At 47.2% G+C, this 5,942-nt stretch overlaps 1 pseudogene; it reads right to left on the bottom strand.

Moving 5' to 3' along the window:
• Nucleotides 1–412: 412 nt before the first annotated feature.
• Nucleotides 413–2,165, bottom strand: LOC106736394 (uncharacterized; annotated as a pseudogene).
• Between the last annotated feature and the right edge of the window lie 3,777 nt (nucleotides 2,166–5,942).

Raw genomic sequence — 5,942 nt, 5'->3', positions numbered from 1 at the left:
CCCAGAGACCCAGAGGTGCCAGCCAACTGGACAAGCTGCAGAGTTTCCATGTCTTTGATGGTGGGAAATTGGAAGGGTTGGTCCTTGGTGGTCAGGTATGGAGTTTGAAATCACTTCTTGATTTTTTTTTTTAATTGTTGTTGTTATAGGGTATGTGCACTTACCAGAGAGAGAGAAAAAGTGAGAAAGCCCTCTCACACCCACTTAGGAGCCACGGCAATGCTACAACCCCTTCTCTTCCATCCTCCTCAGAATTTTGGGCATGCATGCACATGCGCCTGGCAAGCTTTTTGAGCTGCCTGGTCTGAGTCCTGAAATGTGCAGTCAGCCGTGGGATCCAGCTGCCTTAACCACCATGTCACTTGGCTGACCCATCTTCATGGTTTTTATTTGTTGAAGGATGGAGATCTTAGCCTGTGAGTGTGTCACTGTTAATAGAAACTGAGAAAGTTTGCAGGCAACCAGGTTGGGACACAGATTTTGACAGCCCTGGGTACTATACAGTCAATCGTTTTGTCCCATAGGACTCAGCAGCAAAAGACAATGAAGGTGTTCTTTGTTCGCAAATAGACAATTCAAGGCAGCGCAAAGTGGTGGTGCGGGCACAGGAGGGCATCGGAGAGGCTGAAGAGTGCCGCGGGGTCCGGGAAGGTGTCCTGTGTCGTTCCCACAGGCCAGAGGTGAACAGAGGAATGGACGAGGTGGACATCAAAAGGGAGGACATGAAGGACAGATGAAAAGGTGGCGAAGAGGAGGAACCCTTCGAGGCAGCTACCGAACGTGGCACACGGGCCTGACCACCAGCTCTGTCCTCATAGGAACTGACTTCAGAGAGTGAATTCAGACACTCACCACTGGCAAAAAAGAAGAAAACATTTAAGTAGGAAGTGACAGTGATCCAGGCCGTCTTGTAGCTGGAGAAGTACACAGACTTGCCTTTTTCCAGCTTCTGTGGTACAGTAAGAGTGCGAAGAGCATAAGGGCACCTGGTTGTCCAGACAAAAGGAGAAAAGAGTCCCTTTGGAGGAACTGTGGCTCTTATTAGATTCAAGTCTTCACCCGAGATCGAGAGGGCTCCCAGCCTCCACCCTGTCCAACTGCCCCTCGTCCCAGGACGTAGTGGCAGATCAGATGCAGAAGCCGCATAAATGTCTGAATCAGAGCACCAAGCAGAGCTGGCCGCCTGCGTCCACAAACCAAGCACACCCCCACAGGTATGAGAGCGGAACCAGGAAGTTACCTGAGAGGAAGCCGAGGAAGTAGCCAGGAGGAGTACATATTTATTTTGAGGAATCATATTGGTGAATTCCAAACCCAGGAACAAGTTAAGAAAGAAGGAAAAGCTGAGGACCAAAATCATCAGGATCCTAACCACCTCCAGGCTATCTGTTGGAAAGCAGAAAGTGCACTGAGAGGACAGGCATCTCTTCTAGGCTCACTCCCACCTGAAGTCCACACAGCTCTAGGTAGAAATGGGAAGAGGGTGGAGATCTGATTAAATAGAAAAGAAAAGAAGGGGGAGGGAAGGGGATGGCCGGGAACATTAGAGTGAATAAGAGAACCGGAAGAAACTGTTCACTAGCTCGGTGTCTCTGTTTCTTTCTCGTCCATTTCTCACAGAACTCATTTCTTGTTAACTACTCTGGTTCACCTTGTCCTCATCTAGTGGCAATAGGACCTGTGACCTTGCTGCCAGCCACCTCTCTTTCATGCCCCAAGCCCTAGCCGAACCTACCACCCATTGCTACAGTAAGGACTTCTCAATGCCCAGCGATTCGGTCTGCGAGCCTCTACGCTTTTCTCACAAACACGCAAATGGTACGTTTGGAGTCCACTTTGACTGTGTCATGAAAGGGGGCACACTGCACGCTGCCCGAGGAAGACCAGAGAATACCGGGCGAGTCAGTGAGATGAATGAAAGTCAAGGAAAGATGAACCCTTCCGCTCCACTCATCTCTTTTTGGAGTTTAGTCCAGACCTTCTGGCCAGATAACAGGGCAGCACGTCATCCACGGACTGTGGTGTCTCTTGACTACTTACGTCTCTGCTTGGGAGGTCAGTCCCACCCAGTCATTCACGATGATTCCTATCGCCAGCAAGACTAAGGCCCAGGAGGAGGAGAACATGTTCACAGCCTGGATACTTCTGATCCGTATTTGCACCATTGTGGATGAAGCTTTCTAGCACCAAAGCTGGAGGTCGCCACCGCAATGTCACATGTGTCTTCTCTGATTTGATTAGTCACAGGCAGAAGGCAACATCTGGGCTTCGGTGATTGCTGAGGGCTTCAGAGTAGCACAGGCTGAAGTCTGTAGAACAAAGAGGACAACTCCCCTTTACCACAGGGAAATTCAGGCCACTTGGTTTTCAGGACTCTGCCAATAGTCATGGAATATTGATCTGACCTTTGACTCTGTGGCCTAGTGTAATGGAAGGACCGAGGTGCCCAGATGTCCTGAGAGAGCTATAAGACCTGACATAAAAATAGAGGGAGCTATTGTATACAGGGGGAGACGAATATCAGCTCTAAAGAGACTAAGATACAGAAGAGATCTGGTATCACATGGAGAGGGAACTGTGAGATAGAGGGAGGTCTAACATCACAGAGAGGGAGCTGTCAGATACAGAGGAGATCTGATATCACATAGGGAGAGTGGTTAGATACAGAGATCTGATAGCACATGCAGATTTAATATCATATAGAGGGAGCGGTCAGACACAGGGGAGGTCTGATAGCACACGTAGAGGGAGCGGTCAGACACGGGGGGGGATGGCAGGACACGGAGAAGGGGGGGGCAGCACACGTAGAGGGAGCGGTCAGACACGGGGGAGGTCTGATAGAACACGTAGAGGGAGCGGTCAGACACGGGGGAGGTCTGACAGCACATGTACAGGGAGTGGTCAGACACATGGGAGGTCTGACAGCACACGTAGAGGGAGCGGTCAGACACACGGGAGGTCTGGCAGCACACGTAGAGGGAGCGGTCAGACACGGGGGAGGTCTGACAGCACACGTAGAGGGAGCGGTCAGACACGGGGGAGGTCTGACAGCACACGTAGAGGGAGTGGTCAGTTATAAAGGGAGATCGCACATATGACTGAAGGAGGTCTAACTGCAGAGTTAGGACTGTACGTTCCAGGATTAAGTGACATTTGGTAGAGGGCAGTGAAGGGGAGGATTTTGAGGTCATCATGATTGATACTCAGCTAACGAGCATCACAACAGGAATTGCCACTCCAAATTCAGGATGCCGTGAAACGCTAGGGGGGACCCAAGTAGTTCTGGCTTCCAGGAAATAGACCCGTGTCTCAACCTGCAAAGGACCGGAGCACTGGTGCGATACGCTGAGCTGATGTGATGTCACTGATGAGGCACACTCAATGTAACCTGGCGGCTTTGAATAGGCGCTCATGGCACACACTGAGCTTAGGGCCCCAGGACTGTACCGAAAACCAAAACCCGGCTTTTGCTGAACCAGGATGGAAGTCATCCCCCAGGTCTCCTCCTTTTCTTTCATCTTGTTACAGGCCACTCTCTGATTCGCAATGAGCTTCTTTCACGGCCTCCTACATACAGTTTCTCTTCTAAACCTCCAATCGTCTTTTAACTTTTGTGAATTTTGTATTTCTTTTGCATCTTTCATTTTTAAGCTAATGTTCAGCAATACATTTAAGTAGACAAGGGAGGGTTTATGACGAAGGACTTGAGCTTTGTAAGGTCTCATGCAGTAGAGCTCTCCTGAGTATCACCCGGTATCACTCGAGGTCTGACAAGGAACCCAGACGGGACCTCTGTGAAACTGGTCTTGGCAGGAGCCTCCACTCCAGAAGCTGTTACTACAGGGTCACACCGACCCAGGGAGTGGCAAACAGTAACCCAAAGTGAGTACCGAGAGGTCTGACTCCCTGGAGACAAACAAAACAAACACCAAATGTTTCATGTATGCTTATCCCACCATGCTGAACTCCCCCGCATCTCAGTGGCACATACAGCTTCCCAGAATAGCTTGATTGCTCTATAAAAGGAAGCCCCTTGTTCCGGTGGGCAGGATGAAGCTCCTCCAGCTTTAGACCCCTGGTGCTCTTTCTCTTAACAAACTTTCCCTTTTCTCTGGAGAAGATGCCTCTTAAGATTTACTATCACCTGTAACAGACTTGGGATCTTAGCTCTGCCACTCTCATCAGGTATGGTTTTTATTTATTTTTTCTTCCATTTTGAATAGTTTACTTATTTCTTTCATGAGTCAGAGAGAGTGAGTCCCAATAGCATCTCTTTTTTTCCAGATTATTATTAATATTATTTTTTATTCTTTTTTTTTTGAACATTCAATCACTATTGAAGCAAATGCGACTCCATCTTGAAAGGGTGATTTCATTTCAGAAACTATGCCTCCTTCTCCCCCTCCCCACGAGTGCAGATAAGATCCAAGAAGCCCCACTCCCAGGTGCCTCAAGAACCTTGACCGGAACCAGGGAAGCCATTAAAATTCCATTGTAATCAGAACTTACCCCCAAGACTAACCTGCTTGCTTTGCTTCTTTCTGTAACTGGCTTTTTTGCTTTGAAGATAGAAAACCCTGCGCCCTATCTCTCCTGAAGCCCCTTTATTTTGTTCCTTTGCCCTTATAAAACGTCTGTGCATTTTGGCCTATATAAGCTCCTTTCTCCTTTCACTAGGGGCTACGGGGTTTTGAGAGACACGAGTTCCCCGTATGCCTCTGGCCCAATCAATAAACTCCAATAAATTTGGAAAAAACAAACAAACGAACAAACAAACAAAAAATAGACAATTCAAGTCTTTCTATTCATGCACTCGGATGATTTCTTTCTTTAGGCCTCCCTGGAAAATACTCATTTGAAATGCATTTAACTATGAGAGAAGACACACGAACCTTCATGTATTAAGATTGTGTCAGAAACTAATACAGAAACAGATTCAGGGACAGCTGCTGAACAAACAATAAATGTAGATACCACAGCAGAGGAAAAAGGAAGAAATGAATTTGGAAGAGGGGGATTAAAATTAAAAAAAAAAAAAAAGCAATGAACACTGGAAAATGAATGCTCACAGTATCAGAAACTAGCACACAGGAAGAGCACCACTATCGACTGGAAGATGGCCTCTAGAATATACCCTGGATCCCTATTATAATCCCTATTGTAATTAATGAGCTTCTTTAGAAAGAACTTCTTTCTGTAATCCATAGAACAAAAATGAGGTATGAGAAAAGATAAGCAGTGCAAAAGGTGTCTATGAATGGAGCAGAATGGAAAAGAACAACAGCATATATTGGGCCCAAGGTACAGAAAATTGTTCTTCCCCTCTCTCCCCCTTGTCCAGTCCCTGAGAATTGTTTCTAGGTGTATCATCCAATAGAATGAAGGAAAAGACTGGGTAGTGTAGTGGAGTTCCCCAAACCACCCCAGGTTTGATGAGTCACGAGGAGGACTCTTAGGATTCAGCACACAGTCGTTCCCAGGACTGTGATTTAGCACAGCAACACGGTACAAATGCAAAGCACAACCACCAGAAGGAAAAGCAGAGCGCAGAGTTTCCTCCCGTGGAGTCACAGGTTGTGCTTAAGTCCCCCAGCAATGAGTTACAACAACACATGTGAAATCTCTCTACCAGGGAAGCTCATTAGAGGCTCAGTGTTATTGGAAACTGCTCACACAGTCTGCTTACCACGTACTCAAATCCCATACTTGCAGAAGAAAAGCAAGTGCTCAGCACAAAACGTATTAAGTGTGCCAACAGTTCAGACATAGCCACTTTGATCAGTTAGCATGGTGAGAACTCTAAATCCAAGTTCCCAGGTGAGGTCTATTTTTGCAGGCAGGCTTTTATTATTTTTTTTTTAAGTTTTGCTACAAGGCACATGTGCTCACTGGAGAGAGACAGAGAGAGAGAGAGAGAGAGAGAGAGAAAGCTAGAAGTCACT

The sequence above is a fragment of the Tupaia chinensis genome, unplaced genomic scaffold (genome assembly GCF_000334495.1).
Source record: "Tupaia chinensis unplaced genomic scaffold, TupChi_1.0 Scaffold000063_1, whole genome shotgun sequence".
NCBI classification, from domain to species: Eukaryota; Metazoa; Chordata; class Mammalia; order Scandentia; family Tupaiidae; genus Tupaia; species Tupaia belangeri.
Note: the sequence above shows the minus strand (reverse complement) of the source record. Positions and strands in the feature narration are given on the sequence as shown.